Source organism: Equus przewalskii, chromosome 7 (assembly GCF_037783145.1).
Source record: "Equus przewalskii isolate Varuska chromosome 7, EquPr2, whole genome shotgun sequence".
In the NCBI taxonomy this organism is placed as follows: domain Eukaryota; kingdom Metazoa; phylum Chordata; class Mammalia; order Perissodactyla; family Equidae; genus Equus; species Equus przewalskii.
This window is the reverse complement of record NC_091837.1, coordinates 75,130,473-75,149,028: the sequence shown is the minus strand read 5'-3', so window position 1 is coordinate 75,149,028 and position 18,556 is coordinate 75,130,473.

Below are 18,556 nucleotides of genomic sequence, written 5' to 3'. Positions count from 1 at the left end.
ACTAGAAGGACCTGGACTAAGATATACAACTATGTACGGGGGATTTGGGGAGATAAAGCAGAAAAAAAAAAAAAGGACAAATATATGATTCCACTTCCATGAGGACCTAGAGTAGTCAGGTTCATAGAGACAAAAAGTAGAATGGTAGATGTCAGGGGCTAGCGGGAGTAGGGAATGAGGAGCTAGTGTTTAACGGGTTCAGTTTCAGTTGGGGAAGATGATAAAGTTTGGAGATGGATAGTGCTGTTGGTTACACAACAATGTGAATGTACTTAATGCTACTGAACTGTACAATTGAAAACGGTTAAATTGGTCAATTCTGTATTATGCGTATTTCACCGCAATAGAAAGTAAAACTGGTCTTACTCAAAGTCAAAATTTATTGTAAAATTATAAGAGTCTAAACAGCATGGTATTGGCAGAAGTGAAAATGATCAATATAACAGAATTGAATGTTCGGAAAGAAACACTGGTATTATGGAAATACTGTATGTGATAAAGAGCAAATTTCAAATCTGTGGGAACATAAGAAGCTATACAATAAACAGTTTGTGGTAACTGGTTTTCCATTTGAAGAAAATAAAATAAGGTCCTTAATTTCACATCATAAATAAAATTAAGTCCAGATTATAGGGATGAATGTTGCTATACATATACATAGTGCAGCTATAGTCAACTATTTTATGATATTAGGATACATTAGCATTTACGAGGTAACGTATTAGATGCTATTAAATAATTTAAAAGATTACAAACAACTTTTACTGGCAAAGTTGTGGGGAAATGGGCACTCATATCCTATTGATGCTATATCACTACAACTTCTAGAGAAATACAGTATGAATTTTTAGACTTAAAAATGTAGGGACCAGCCCCGTGGCTGAGTGGTTAAGTTTGCGCACTCCTCTTCGGTGGCCTAGGGTTTCACTGGTTCAGATCCTGGGCACAGTCATGGCACCGCTCGTCAGGCCACACTGAGGCAGCCTCCCACATGCCACAGCTAGAAGGACCCACAACTAAAATATATAACTATGCACTGGGGAGATTTAGGGATAAAAAGAAAAAAAAAAAAAAGATTGGTGACGGTTGTTAGCTCAGGTGCCAATCTTTAAGAAAATGATAAAATAAAAAAATTAAAATGTATAACCTTTGTTCTAGTCATCCCATTTGGAATCCACCAGAAATAAGAGTACTAAACTGGGAAACTATATGTACACAGGTGTTCCTTGTGGCACTGTTTATAACAGCAAAAAACCAGAAACTACAGGAATGTTGATCCATTGAGGAGAGGAATGGTTAAATAAATAAAGGTGTATTCATTCTAGAGAAGATTACACAGCCAATTTAAAAAATTACTGTCAAGCCATATGAGTTAAGCTCAAAAACTAGCCACCATATACTTGTTAAATGAAAAAAATTTTTTCAGGATAATGCCTTATCTAGGGGTAGAGTGTAAAGAAAAACTTCCCTTGTGAATTGACAGTTTGTGCAGACTCTACAGCTGATATAATATGACATCAGCAAAGTGGGGGCAGGACTGAAGAAGGCAGAGAAGAAATTATTTTACTTTAGACATTTCCATATTATTTAAATGGCTACCGTTCACTTGTGTCTTCTCATGCAATAAACAATATTCATACAACAAGGAGGTAGCAATGAAATGCCCGGTGAATTATACCAATATCCTTCCTAGATGTCAGGTTCTGCCTCTTATAGATTGCTGGGAGAGTGGGAGAAACAACATGTGAGCACAAGAAGCTCTGGTGTACTTACCAGGGTTGGGCCCCAACTCTCCCACGCGTAAGTCTGCTGTGGTGCCTGGAAAAAGGATTCTGTTTCTTGCACAATGATGGGCCAGGAACTGGCATTTGAAGATTGTAATCTTCAAGTTAATCTCTTAGGCCCTCTTTAACTCCTTGCTCTCAAGCTTGTGTTCACTCCACTGTCACGTTTTCCCCCAGAATTTCTCAATCTCAACACTACTGACATTTTAACGAGATCATTCTTTGTTGTGAAGGGCTATCCTGTGCATTGCAGGGTATCTAGCAGCACCCCTTGCCTCTATCCACTAGATGTCAGGAACACCCGCTCCCCAAGTTACAACAACCAAATCCATTGCCAAGTGTCTCCTGGGAGGTAAAATTGCCCAGTTGAGAATCACTGGGCCAAATCACCTACACCGGAAATCTTGACCACGTAAACCAATGATGCAAGTATACAAGCTTTCTCTCAACTACTTAATCCAGCAGCTATTAAGAGTCCTTATACACAAAAAAATAGCACAACATACAAAAGTGTTCTGGATTATTTTTGCTCCAACATTTCACGTCTTATTTTTAGAACAAAATTTTTAAAGAGATATGCCACATTGTTTGTATTTAAAGCGAGAGTGGACCTCACTGTCTTTTGGACACTACCAATCCACTCCCAGGACCTGGGAGGAGCCCACTGTTACATAAAAGGAAAACCTTTCTCAGCCTTGAATGCACTGGGGTTGGAAAAAAAAATTCCATGTGGCTACGAATGAAAACATTTAATGCCTGAAAACCCAAGCTTAATATTTATTACACGCATAGGCTTTATAGATTGCTTTCTTGCGCTAGGTCAAATCTTCAGGAATCATAGCAGAATTTAGAAGATAAAGTTCTAGCTCTTGTGGTTTGCAATATGTAACATACAACATAGAAAAGAGAGATAGTCACACGCATTTTTTAAAAGGCCCTCTGAGTACCAGAGTTTTAAAGAGATTTTAAAAAAATCACAAAGCAGAGGGTGTTTTTACCAAAATAGCGGTATGTGCTCCAGCTTCAGCATCTTCTCCAAGAATCTAGGACAAGTGCTTATTTATTTCTTAAGCCACTACCTGTATTTGTGAAAAACAGAGTCAGGGGCTATGAACTTTACATGGCTATAGACCAAAGGTGAAGGTAGGAAGAGGGGTTGCATTTTTATATGGAGAACTTAATGATAAGCTTGCTCAGACTTACAGGAAGTCACAAGTTGTTTTTAAGCCCCAAATGGCAGCTGTTTTGGTTTTAAGGTTTATTGAAAGTGGACATTATTTACACCATGTTCATACAAAAATACAAGCAGTGTTTCCCAGCACCTGTGGCAGATGTTTAAGGGGAAAAACTGAGCTCACATAGCCTCAAGAATCATAAACATGCCAACCTTTACAAAATAATACCTCCCTTTACGGCAAGGCCAGCCTCCCATTTCACGCCGGATCTCTTATCACCATTTGAACTTTGATGAACTGCCTTGTAACTCACCTTTGGCTATGAAACTGTCGGGTCTTATAAGCTAAATATGTTCCATCCTGGTCAGCACCCGAATGGACATGCTCCAAGGAAAATCAGAGTGTTGTCTTAGAAAGCAGTGACTCAGAAAGAGGTGTGCAAGCCTCCGAACTGGTCAGAACCCAAGTTCCTGGCTACTGCGTGGGAAAAAAAAAAAACAAAAAAAAAACAGAGCTGCATCTGACCCTGTCTGGACAAATAACTTGTTTTAGGGAGAAAGTTCTCAAAGTGTATTCCCAAGGGTCCTCAAGATAACACATGGACTCTTGAAATCTTAGCGTTTGTAACGTACCAGTGCCTGTATTTTGGTTCCTGGCATAAAAATATGACTTACCTGTTGAATTCTTCTTTGCTTTCTCATTTAAAACATCCTCTTCTTCCCACTTCCTTAAATGAATTTGGTCCTGTTCTGATTGGTTGGTTTGGCTGATTTTGCTCCTGTAATTACGACTCAAGACTGGGGAGAGGGAGTTCTGTGGGTTTGTCATTTAGGGTTTGGAGGAGAGAAAGGTGTAAGGGTGGCTTGGCCAAGTTGAAGTGGTCTGCCAGTCAAGACAGGTACAGGCCATTTCTCCAGGGCAATGGAACGCACAGCGTGAAAGCACCAAGGGATCATTTTGTGGTCTTCAAAACCCTTCAGGTATGATAAAATGTGAGATGACATACACGATATAGTATCACCATGATAATATTATGATGCATGTATTGACAGTTTTACAGAGTCTTTGCTAGTAACTGACATAGCCACAGGCCCTTCATGGGGCACGAGATCACCCTGAAGTGTCTCTGTGCTCCCTGAAGTCCTCAGCTTACCAGGGAGTCACGTTGGTATCAAAGATGGCATATTAGTTGAAGATGATTAATTAATGAACAATCCCTCTTCCCAGGCTCTGTTCCTAGATTAAAACCCCCCTCCCTGTACTTCCCTCCTCAGAATCCTTCCTTCTGAACAGGCTCACATCTGGGTGAAGAGAACATTTCCTTTGTTCACATTACAGGGAGCATATTTTCTTCCACTGGAACCTGGTAGTTCAACTCTGGCCCACTTCTGATACATCTCAGACCGCAGCTTAGGAAACACTGGGCTTGAACAAGAGACGATTAAAGCTGGAAAGGATTTTAGAATCACTTCTAACCAGCTCCATCAGCTTCTGCTAAGGAAACTGAAGGGGAAAGGGGCCAACTTCACTAGCTAATTGGTGTTGAAGCCAAGACTAGAATTCACATCTCCTGGCTCCCAGAGCAACTGCATCCTGTCTGTAGGGTGCTCTTGAGGAAACACACTTTTCAGTATACCTTTCTTCACCTCAGACACGTGAAGGCAGATAAGGAAGAGTTTATGCACCACTCTCATTATTTTAAGGTTTTAGTGCTCTTGATATAGATGTCTTTCTAAACAATTGCTTCTCCTCAGATTTATCACTCATTTGAGGCTATTTCTTTCTCAGCCTTGGGGACTATTTTTCCTCCTGTGTGTTTGTGGTCAGGGAGGAAGGGAGGAAGAATAAGGCCTGGTAATCCCCCTCTCAGAAGCCTGCTTCAACATAGCTCATGCCTTAAAGAAAAAGAATCTGTGGACTCAAACCGCACTTAGCGAATGGCTTATCTCCAGCCAGCTTAAAAATAATATTTGCTTTGCTGCATTCTAAGGAAATATCAATAACAAGTCAAAGAAAGGAAACAACCAAGAACCTCATTATAGTTTAATAATCACTAAAAATGGAAATACATTTTTGGATTCCTAATTACTTAAGTAAAAGTGCTTAAGGAAATCAGCCAAGAATTGTTTTCAGAGGAAGCTAGTGGGTGAGAAGAAAGTGGCCTTGGCAATTATAAAGCTCTCGACATCACAAAGAAAAATAACTGGACTTTCCCCTCACGTTTTTCTCCATTTTCCCTTCAAGGCTGCCCTTGATGTTCTTTGGAACCTGATTTTGTCTTGACGTAACTGACAGGAAAAGGGGCACAGAGCCCCACACAACCCTCAGGATGGCCCTGAGCATCATAGTTCAAGTTAGTAATGTACAACTAATCCTATACCATGGTACAATGGCCCTAAGTCACCAGATTTTCACTTTTTTTTTTCTTTTTGGTCTTGCTGTAAACTTCTCACCTAATTACGTTTGGTTTGCTGGGCGGAGAGGTCAGAGGCAAAGACCTTTGACTGAAGAAGAGGAACCGATGGGGGCCATTTCAGTTCGCCCTCCTACCTCTCTTCTTTTTCATTGTCTTTCTCAAAGGAGGTGGCTGGTGGTGCCTCTGAAGGCCTTCAAGACTAGGTAGAGAAGAAGACACAAGATGCTCTCTGCTCCATCAGATACATTTCAATCAGTTGATCTTCTGAATTTATTTTCCAGTTGACCCCAGAGTTGAACTGCAAACCTTAAGGAACTGCTACCTGAGGAAGAGTGCAAAGCTATATGGGGGGAAAAAAAAAAGTAGGTGTCTATACCTTGTAGGCCAGGAAAAATATCAAGTCAAATTATACCCTGTGAATTATTTACAGTATTTCTCTTTGCTAAATCTAAGCAAACATTCCACTTGCATCAAATCTACTCCAAGAGGTTTAACTGTTTATTGTAAAATCAAGTGCACAATAGCTCTTTCATGAAACATTTAGCTATGTCTTTAGCACTAACAAATATCACACATATATTATGAATGCTTCCTTATTATAAAGCTAAACATTCAGTGCATGAAAGTTTAAGCTCCGTATTCCAAATCATTATGAACAAGATGTTTCCTCCCAGGCAATTTATTCTGGTGATGTGGAATCTTTGAATAAATAGTGACGCTAGTATTTTTAATAGCTGTTTCCCACCACATATTGCAAAGGAAACATTAACAAGGGCTGAATTCATAACTCAGCATTGTACAAGTCCCAGATTTCACAGCATTTATGGTGAACTATAAATTATTTTATATGCGAACGTTCTGCCACTTGGATGGTTTCACTTGGCTACGTACTCTCCACCTTATCAATTTGAGCAGGAAAGATATCCTGACTGTGAAACATCCTTGATAACCACGTGATATCCCAACAGAACCACTTCAGAAGATGGGATGTCACATGTCTGTAGTAATTTAACCAAGTTTGTTTTTTCTTTGATAAAATGTGTTTCTGAGATAACAGTGACAATAAGGCCCTACTAAATATTCATTTTCTCCCCCTTCTTCCCTTTCTAGTCCCTTTGATCTGCTTGGCTTCCAATCTAGCAATAATCCATTCTTGTTTCATGCTCTCCTCCAAATGTTTATTAATGTCATGAGAGAATATTTGTTCTTCTGGTTTAAAGAGTGACCACCCCTTTCTTTGCTTATCCCAACAAAATCCTTCAACGGGGCAGATCATTATATTTTACTATTTTTCTTCAAATTATGGGAATACATTACCCTTTATAAATCTCTATGTGTTATGAAGTCCTGAACTGGAAACAGAAGGTTTTTTTCCCTAATTAATGCCTGTGGTACATTTTTGCCCTCCCTAAATGTTTGTTACCATCCTGTTTGTGAAGTATCACTTACAGTCATAGCGTGTCATATTTGGAAAACAGGGTAGAGATTGTCAAGGTCCAATGAGCTGTAAACCAGGGAAAGCTTTTTAAAACACACGTGTTAAGTCCCTTGCTCACGGACTCACATTTAGCATGTGTGTGTGTGTGTGTGTGTGTGTTTGGGGGTGGGGTAGGGATCAGAAATTTTTTTCAGTTCCAGGAAATATTTTTTTAATCTAGTACTAAGGAAAGACTTTCTGAGTAAGTCACAAAACTCAGAAATATAAGGGAAATGTATCATTTGGCTCCATAAAAATTAGAAATTAATACAAACAAAAACATCATAATCAAAGTCAAAAGAAAAAATGATAAACTAGGGGAAATGCTTGCAAAAGCCAAGAACTCTTGCAAATCAATAGGAAAATGTTTCCACCCAAACTCATTCATAAGAGCTGTACATTAAAATAATAATGTAACATCGTTCCATATCCAATTAGCAAAGATTACAAATTTGGTAGTTTCGGTTGACACATTCTCTTCTGGTGGAGTGTACATTGGTGCTACCACTTTGGAGGATAGTTTCCGTCATTTATAGTGGAGACTATGTAAAAGGCGATGCCAGATTAAAACAGACGCCCACTCATATCTAACAAAATGAGCAATAACAACTCTCAAAGCAAGGGGAAAAAAGTAGCAGTGAACAGTCAAGGAAAGGAGTAACAACTTCATACCATAACCTTCAAAATGTTGTGGCCAATGAAACAAATAAAAGACGTTGCTGCTGCTGCTTGTCATCACTCAGCGCCATACTTTTACTACCTAGAAGAGCTGGGGGAAAACATAAGAAGACAAGATTCCTAAAAATCTCATGAATATGCCCCCATTTAGAGAGAAGCATGTTGAGAGGGTGGGTAAACAGTCCAGGAAAATGGTAGGAACAAAACATCATGACAACAGAGGACCCTCCACTCCTCTGTGGAATTTCAGTAACCAAACAAGGCTTACGCCATCTCTAGGAAGTAGAGTGAACGGGGCATTTAAATTTAAGAAAAGACATTTAAAACTCCATGTGGAAAAAAAACACAATGAAAGGAAGAAGAAAACCTAATTATGACATGAACTAATTTCAATAAGAGCTGGGGGAAAAAAGATAATAAAATATACAAAATAAAAAATAAAGGAAGCTTACAGAGTCGGGGAAATAAATTGGGAACCAAACAATAACATTACAGATTTAAAAGAAATGTTAAAAAAACAGCAAGAGAAAAATCTACATGTCTGAAAATCAAATTGCGAGTAGGAAAAACTGCAGATAAACTGCAGATGAAACAGTTTAGAGAGAAGAAAGTAAACATGAAGGAACAAAAAAGCCCGATTCAGCATAAAATAGTTAACGTAAAATACAACATAAGAAAAGTTTCCTTGGAAGAAACAAGTAAATGTGCAGATCATAAATGTATACCATATTCCAAGAAAATCTAGCAGAGAAAAATTATACAAATTAAATTTTTAAGTTTTAATGTGAAAAAATAAATCTTCAAGCACCTACACAGCAAAAGCAAGTCATTTTCAAGGTGAGAAGGAAAGGAGGCATTAGACACTTTCCGCTGCAACTTTCTATTCTAACGTCTAGAAAATTCTGAAGGAAAATGGGACCCAAAAATATTACACTCAGCCAATTTGTCACTTTTCTATAAAAACAGCTGAATCATGTTCTCAAGCATTCAAGCACCTAGAAAAATAGTAATCTGACTCCTTGAAAAAATAATAACGTCAATTAAATCAAAGTAATCAAGAAATAAATCAAAATAAAGAACTCAAAAATAGAAAAGCCATGGCTTTAAAAAATATGAGTCCCAAATCCATAAAATATAGAAATATGGCAAAAACTGAGCTAATGATTATTATAGACTAGACTGTAAAGTTTATAGACCTTAACAAATTTTTTCTTTAAATCAACAAATTCTAGAGGTGGGTGCCTCTGGGAAGGTAAGGTGGAATATTGTGTAGGAGTAGATTCCATCCTCGATGTGTTTGGAATCCTCCTTTTTAATTTGCGAGAGAACTTTTAGAAACTAATATCTCTTGTGTCAATGTAACATTTATCTAAAATTTAGGCATTCCTTCAGTTTTACCTCAGTTTCTTTTTATTCTGTTAGATACAAATAAAAATTAAAAATAGTATACTTTTTAAATTAGCATATATATCAGGTCTTTTTTAATGAAATGTTATCCATATAGCTTTCTTTCTACATAAGCATTAATAGAGGTTTGCGATGGTATTCACATAATGTAAAAAATAGTGATTTCTAGAGTGTTGTGAATTAGAGTAATTTTTGCTTTCTTCTTTTTACTCTTACTTATAGCTTGAATTTTTATAAATTTATATAGTTTTTCCCAAAAGAGGTTATCATGTTTTTTAAAAAAATCAGTTGTGCTTTACTCTAAAATTATTTTTTAAATTAATTTGGACCAATAATTTCATTTCTAGGAATCCATTCTATATATCTTTTTGCCCATATATACTTGCACTATCGTACACACAAGTCTGTTCATTGTGACAAACTTAAACATTCATCAGTAGAAAACTGATAAATAAATTATGACATATCCATACAAAGATATATTAGACACCTGTTAAAAATAATGAGATTGATCTAAATATGGTGATATGGAAAACCTCCAAGATGTATATACCATTTTACAAAATTTAACTGAACAATGAGTATAGTGTATTCCTATTTGAGTTAAGAAGGAAATAAAAGCTGCATATCACACACACATATACCTACACACCTGGTTGTACAGGCATAGAAAATGTGTGTCAACAGGTACAAAATATGGTAAGAGCAGTTGCATCTGATGAGGGGCCAGGAGACTGACATGGAGAACTATTTTTTGTTGTGTTTCCCGTTGTATCATTTATACATATTTTTTCATTGCATTCATTTATTACTTTTTCCCTTGGGGCGAAAACAATTTAAAAAAGAAAATCTCACTGGTGATTTTGTTGTTCAACCCTTTCTTTTATGGAGGAGAAAGCCCAGTGTACGGACGGGCGAACTGACCTGACCTGGTTCACTGAGCTAATTTGAGATTATAATTTATATCTTCTGGAGCTGAGTCCAGCACTCCCTATATACTGCCTCACACTTGGAACAGTGTTGTCACTAAGATAACAACAACCATGAGTATCATCATAATACACAATTTACAGACTCTCATTGGAATGCTTGGCGTTTTAATAACTCCAACAGGAGCAAGTTACAACTCAGTTAAGCAAGGCGCTTGGGGAAACCTGTGGCATGTGAGACAAAACCAAATTGCTGGGAGTGGAAACGAATGTGATCACGTTCTCCATTATTGTCATCCAGAACCTAACACACTTGTGGGTGATGGTAAATGCACAGATGGTTTCTACCTAGTTTAATCTCAATAGGATTTTAAGATCAATTTATCACTGTCTTAAAAAAAAGAAGCATTGAGAGTCCATACAGACAGAAACGATTTCACACTGTGGTTTCGGAACGCTCCCGTTTGAAGTCTACGCTCATAGCAAATTCGGAGACATCACAAAATTCTACCATGGAGCAAGTTGAAGTGTCAGATTCTGAAGAGTGCTTTAACACATGAGCCTCACACTCAGACCACAGATAGATGATATGATTTTTAGAAAATTATTAACTTTCTAGCCTGCTGTGAGTTATTTGTAAAATTTTTGCCTGAAAATAAACAATGTAATAGCATAAAAAAATATGGATAGTTTTTTTGAATTCTGGCTCTGCCATATCCTAATTAAACAATCTTGGGCATATTGGTTTTCAGCCATCAGTTTTTCATCTTTAAAATGAAAATAATAATTCTGGCTTCTCAAGATTGTGGTGAGAATTGAATGAGATAATAGGTGTCAAGTGTCAAGAACAGGCCCTGTTAAAGGGAAACACAAAACGAATGTTGATTTCCTTCCCCCAGAGAAAAACAAGTTTGAAGGAATGTAGACATGTATGCTTAAATAAAAAGTATGTATAGTGCATCAAGTTTGAAAGAAATCAGCCTGAAAAGGAAATGAACTCAAATTACGAATGTGGTCATTCAGTGAATTGAAATTAAATACACTTCATCTCAATGAAGTCAGTGCTATCAACGGAAAGAAAGGGAAAATGCATAACTGCATTGCTCATGTATTTCTTGTTCTTATATTTGCTTCTCTGCTTATAATTATCAAATACTAATGAGGAAGAGTGATTTGGAGTTGTATAATTAAAATGAAGAAAAGGTGATTTTAGTCAAAGACTACAGAAAGTGTTTTGATAATGAGGTTGAGAGAAACAAGTATTTTTCTAGAGAAAGTAATTGAATCCTCATAATTTGAGACACTAAAACTAAAGTATCTAGCAATCGATCTAGGCTATACATAATAGAGCTAAGATTCCAATATTGTTTTCTAACATGAAGCAGATAATATTCAATAAAATCTCAGTATTTTTTACATTTAATTTTTGTATATAATGCACACGTACTGCACATGATGCACACGCTATCTAAAGCATACATTATATATATATTACATATATAAATATTTGTTTATTACATTATTAATATATGATGGCCCATGCTCAGTAAACCAAAGTGTATGTGTGTCTCAGAAAACAGAGTTCTTATAATTATATTATATTACCTCTAATTGTATATATGAAACACTGTACTAAAAGGCTAATAAAAGTCTTATTTGTGTAGAGCTAACAATCTAGTGAGAAAGACATACATCTAAAAACAAAAGCATGGGTATAAATAAAAGTAAGGAAAAGAGAGGCACTGAATATGAACTGAGAATAGAATTATTCATCTTTAATATATCAAATTAGTGACACGATATATGATATGTGATATCAAATGGTAATAGTGATATGATACAAAGAGTTTTTAAATCTTATCCCAGTTGAGGAGTCAACATTAGACTCCTGTCTAATTAAGAGAAGTGATTAGATAAGATGATAGATGAAAGCAAAAGAGACAAGCACGAAGTTGCTTTAATACCAATATAAAGAAGTGTTTAATTACTCTGCCACCAAGGTGGAGCCACCGAAGATTTTAAAGAGACTTTTAAATGACAATTAGAAGAGTTTTAGGAAGATCCTTCTGGCAAATAGAGTGGTGGCTGGATAGGGGGGATGGAATCTAGAAGTAGGAAGACTAAGTAAAAGACTTTTGTAATTATTCAGGAGACAGGTAGCTATGGACTGAAATGAGGCCATGGCAATGAGAAGGAGGTGACAGGTGAGACATGTTGCAGGCATAGAACTTGGGAGGGAATAAAAAACACCATGAATGTGGAAGCAAAAAAGAAATGAGAGAGAGAAATCAAATATGACACAACGACTTTAACTTCCAGTAGTAAGGGAGTAACAAGATCCAGATTTATCTTCCTGCCATAAACAACTAGAAAACTCAACAAAATATATGAAACAACTGTCTTCAGACATCAGACATTTGGCAGCACAGGACTGTAATCTCTGACAAAAAAGAGAAAAAATAAGGTGAGTCCTTCAATGGCACTGGCATTCTGCCTTGAAGTAATTTGTGAACCTCGAGCCCAGGGAGGGGAAATTCAAGCAGAGTTTCATAGAATCGCTGAGTTGAAGAGATAGAGATTACAGTTCAGAGCGGCAGATGTAGCTAAAATTTACAAGATAGGATATCAGAGAAGAGAAAGAGCTCCAGAAATTTGAATAGGGGTCTTTTTGAATCTTTGGCTGAATACCAATCTATGTATGTATAGGATAAAACTGCACAAGTTTGGACAAGAAGAATTTCTGGAGAAAAAACAATTACCAGGGAGTTGTAAGATAAAAAAAATTCCCAGAGCTCACACAGAGCCAGGAATAATTTCATTTCCAATTGGTTATATTGAAATACATCATTGAATATATACTTCAATAGAGACTCAAGAAGGACCAGGCCTTAGAAATGAGCCTAAATTTGTCCTAGATTCTAGGCTAATCCAGACCTGCTCAAAAAAACCTTGAAATGATCCACCTGATCCACAAGAAGCTTGCTAAATGTCAGAACAAAATCTAACATTCTTTAAAGGAATACAAGAAAATCCAACATCCAAAAGTATAAATTCACAGTGTCCTTCATCAAATTAAATATTATGATATGTAAAAAGAACATGAAGATGCCATATGAGAAGAAAAGATAGCCAGTAGAAACAGACCTAGAAATGACAGAGACAATGGAATTAACAGACAGGGATATTAAAATAATTATTATAAATATGCATAAGATGCTCAAGAATTTAAAGGAAGAAAAGGTACATAACAAGAAAAGAAATGAAAGATACAAAAAATGTACAAGTATAACTTCTAGAAATAAAAAGTACAAAATTTAAAATAATTCACTGAATGAGACTGACAGAAGATTAGACACTGTAGAACAAAAAAAAAATCAATGAACTTGATAAAACAATATAAACTATTCTAAAGGAATTGCAGAGGAAGTAAAAGCAAAAACAAAAAAACTAACTGACCTAAGAGAAAATATCAATCTGTCTAATATAAGTGTAATTGGAGTCACAGAAGGCAAACAGAATGAGATGTCAGGAAAAAAAATAAAGAAAAAATGGCAAAAATTCAGTGAAAATTATATACCGAGAGCTCCAAGAAGTGTAAAATCTTCCAAGCTGGCTGGGCGAGGAGGAGTAAAGGAACCAAGACACAGCACAATCAAATTGCTGAAAAACAGTGAAAGGAGAAACATCTTTAAGGCAATGACAGGAAAAAGTTCCACATTATGGCAAAAGGAACAAAAGACAAAGTGTCAGCAGATTTCTTATCAGAAAGTTTGCGGAGCAGAAACCAGTTTACTGACTAAAGAGACAGCTGTCAACTTAGAATGTTATACGTGACACAATATATTTTAGAAATAATGGTGAAATAAAAACTTTACGAAAAATAAAAACTGAGAGAATGCTTTTACCAGCAGACCTGCACTACAAAAATATTCAAAGATTGTTCTTCAGGCAGAAAGAGAATGATACCTGATGGAAACTGACTTTACTAAAAGGAATGAAGAATGGTGAAAAAGCTAAATTTGTGGGGAAATACAAAGGACTTTTTCCTGGTTTTTTTTTTAAGTTTTTAAAAGGACAGTTGACTGTTTAAAGCAGAAACAACAAAAACTCACTGTGATGTTTATAACACACAAAGCAATAAAATGGATAACCACAATAACACAAAGGATGAGGGGTGAGGGACGGAAGTATACTGTTGTAAGATTGTTGCATTATACATGAAGCAGGATAATATGATTTAGAAGTAGACTGTGGCAAGTGAAAGACCTGTATTGTAAACCCTAGAGCAACCGCTAAGTATAGCTAACAAGCTAGTAATGGAAATAAAGTGGAACATTAAAAAAATAAGCAAAACAAGACAAGTAAAGAGGGTAAAAAAGATTTTAAAAAATGGAACAAATAGAAACAAATAGCAAGATGGTAGATTTTAACTTGACCATATCAATAATTACATTAAAAATAAATGGTCTAAACTCTCCAATTAAAAGGCATAAATTGCTGAAATGAATGAAAGATCAAGTCTTAACTATATATTGTCTACAAGAAACACACTTTAAGTATAAAGACACAGACAATTAAAAGTAACAAGATAGAAAAATATACCATGCAAATGCTAATCATTAGAAAGCTGGAATAGCTATCTTAATATCAGGCAAAGTAAACTTTAGAACAGTGACATCACAATGGATAAAAAGAGATATTAATTAATGACAAAAATTCATCAATAAGACATAATCCTAATGTGTATGCTTCTGTGATGGTTAATTTTACATGTTAACTTGACTGGCCATGGGGTGTCCAGATTAAACATTGTTTCTGGGTGTGTCTGTAAGGGTGTTTTGGGACGAGATTAGCATTTGGATTGGTGGCCTCAGCAAAGAAGATTGCCCTCCCCAGCGTGGTTGGGCGTCATTCAATCTATTGAAGGCCTGAATAGAACAAAAGGCAGAAGAAGGAGGAATTCTCCCATTTTTTACTGCTTGAGCTGGAATATTTCATCTCATCTTCTCCAGTCCTCAGTCTGGGATTTACACCTTAAGGTCCCCTGGTTTTCAGGCCTTTGGACTCAGGCTGAATTACACCACTGGTTTTCCTGGGTTTCTAGCTTGCAGACAGCAGGTCATGGGACTTCTCAGCCTCCATTACTGCATGAGCCAATTCCTCATAATAAATCCCCTGTACATATATATATCTCCTCTTGATTCTGTTTCTCTGGAGAACTTTGACTAACATAGTTCCGATTTATAAAACTGGAAAATACATGAACCAAAAACTGAAAGGACTAAAATAAAAAACAAATCCACAATTATAGTTGGAGGCTTCAATACGTCTCTCTCTGACACTTATAGAGTAACTTGACAGGAAATCAAGAAAGATATAAGAAGATTTGAGTAAGACCATCACTCAACTGGATTTAATTGACATTTATAGAACACTCACCCAATAGCAGCAGAATACACATTTATTTCAAGTACACATGGAGTATTCACAAAGATCATATTCTACACCATAACAAACTCTCAATAGAATAAAAGGATTGAAATCATACAAGCATGTTCTCTAACATAATGTAATTAAATTAGAAATAAGTTAGGACGATATCTGAACATATCTTTGAAAATTTGATAAACAGCATACTTCTAAATAACTAATAGATCAAAGAAAATTTCAAAAAGTACATTAAAAATTATTTTCAACTGAAAGAAAATGAAAATACATGTCAAAATTTATGGGAGGCAGCTAAAGCCATGCTTGGGGGAAATTTATAGATTTAAACGCTTATATTAAAATACAAAAAGCCTCAAATCAATGATCTAAGCTTCCACCTGAAGAAGACTTTTAAAAAAGTAAATTAAACATAAAGTAGAAGGACAATAATAAAGCTAAGTAGAAATCAATAAAATAGAAAATTGACAAATAATAGAAAAAATCAGTGAAACCAAAAGCTTGAATATGAAAAGATTAGTAAAAATTATAAATTACTAACCAGATTTATCAGAAAAAAAAGAGAAGACACAAATTATCAATATCAGGAAGGAAAAAGAAGCATTACTACAGATATTATGAACAATAAAAGGATAATAACAGAATATATTAACTTTATGCCAATAAATTTTGCAACCTAAATGAAACAGACAAATTCTTGAAAGACACAAATTACTGAAGCTCCCTCAAGAAAAAATAAAATATCTGAAAATTTCTCTATCAATTAAGAAATTGAATTCATAATTTAAAATCTTCAAAGAAAATAAAACTCCATCCCAGACAGTATGATGGTGAATTCTTGAAAGCATTTTATAAAGAAATAATACGACCCCACACAAACTCTCCCAGGAAATAGAGGAGGAGGAAATACTTCCCAACTCATTTTATGAGACAACCGTTACTCTGACAACAAACCAAGATATAGACATTACCAGAAAGAAAACTAAAGGAAAAAAAGTCCCCCGTGAACATAGGCACAAACATTCCTAACCAAATATTAGCAAATAGAATCAGCATTACATAAAAACGATAATACTTCATGACCAAGTGTAGTTTATCTTAAGAACGTAAGGTCAGTTTAACATTTAAAAATCAATCAAATTAATAGGATGAGTAAAAATGTATGAGTATCTCAATAGATGCAGTAAAGTATTTCACAAAATGCAACAGAAATTCTTGACAAAAATCTCTCAAAAACTATGATAGAAAAGAACTTCCTTGATGTGATAAATGATATCTACAAAAACAGTATAATTAATGACGAAAGATTAAGGCCTGTCACCACTTCTAACAAGTTGGGTTTACTAGTGGGAATGGGTGGGAGACTGGACAAAAGGAAGAGACTCAGGTCAGAGCGTTTATTCTCCTGGCTTCCTTCCTTCTAGAACACAGATTCACTCCATCTTCCACCCAAGGCCACAGCTATTATAGGGCAGCTCTCTCCTGAGATAGTCACTTTCTCCAGGAAGTGGTGACTGTTCCCTCTCTGTGCACCTTCAGGACTTGGCTGTTCCTACCCCTCTCACCTCCAGTTAGGTTTCCCACAACCCTGCTCACGACTTGGAAAATTGTCTTTCAGTAAACTCAGCTCACTTTCCTTGGTTGCATTGTGCCATCCGGAGTTGAATATCCTAGTTGTAGGTCATTTTACTTCTTCTATGTGGGATGCTGCCACAACATGGCTTGATGAGCAGTGTGTAGGTCTGTGCCCAGGATCTGAACCAGTGAACCCTGGGCCGATGAAACAGAGCACGTGAACTTAACCACTTGTCCACAGGGCTGGCCACAATTGCTCAAACAACATAAATAGATCATATATTTTGATTAAAAAATTATTGAATATAACAAATAAATTCTTATTGGAAATATATCTTTTAATGAGAATAGGGCTTTTTCTCCCAATTAGTGTACATTTTCATGGATGAATATAACTTATGGCTACAATGATATGGGATTCAGAATAAATCAACAGAAAAAAAGTAAAGGATTGGGCCATAGGAAGTTCAGAGCTTACAAAAGACTCATTAATTCCTGTCGTTAAGTTAATTTTTTTGATTGGAACCCACAAGAGATTCCTCTAAGAAATACCTGGCAAAAATAAATAAATGAGCAGAAAAGAGATTAGTAAAGCAGGATGTCTGTGCTTATGTTAAAAATAAAATAGAGATTTACCGTATATAATCATCTGGCGAAAGTTAATAAAAATGTTTTTTCCTGTGACTCTGAATAAATGGTCGAGAAATATAAACACTAACTTAACATAACACATGATCCGTCTTCTGGAAAACGTAATATTGCTATTTTGGAAGTAAACATGGAATTTTCACCTTCTCTTTGAAATTGTGGAAAACAGGCAGTTTTAGTGAACTTCAAAGGGTCCCCCTGTTTGCCCTGCTGGGGGGTGTTCCCGAGCAGCATTCTCTTGTGAGATGCAGGATGAGTAAGAGATAAGGTTTTCTTTTAAAAATGGCAGAAGGGAGGGATTGAGAAAGGGGAGATGTGAAAGGAGAACTAGACACATTCTTAGAAGAGTCAGCTTTGGAAAGAGAGTGAATGGGAAGCTGAGGATCCGGGATGCCCCCAACACTCTGTGCATACCCACCCGTTCCCTGCCCCAGCCCCCAGGGGGAGATCTCAAAGTGTGACAAAATTAAGTACAGTATCGCCTGGAGAAAGGGAAAAAAGGTCACTGCTTGAACAAGTCATTCACATTTACATGGTTCTCCTTTGCTGAAGACACGTTTTCTCTTTCAAAGCTCCTGATATCAAACAGCCAAAGAAGCATGAGACACCATTAAGAATGCGAAACTGGATCTTTTGTGTATTCTAAGGTTGAGTCTACACAATAGTAAAGCATCGGATGTTTTGTCTCCACATTGCCAGACATCTGGGTTGAATGAAGACTCAACTAAACGGACTTGATGTTCATCTTACTTCCTTCTTAAGCCTCTCTTTCACTCCTTTGGCTGTGAAACACCCTTTGATATCAGTAGCAGATCTGAGCATGAAATTAACTGTCTGCACTGAGGAAAAGAAAGGAGGCCCTGCTCATTCTTTCCACAAATATCCTTTCTTTCCTTCCCTTTCTTTTTCCTAAACCCTTTCAGGGACTTCAAGGTACAGGCCATGTCCCTCCACCTTAATCCATCAGAAAAGGGCAAATAAGGTGTCCCCACTGTCTGCCACCACAGCATTGGTCTTCTGCC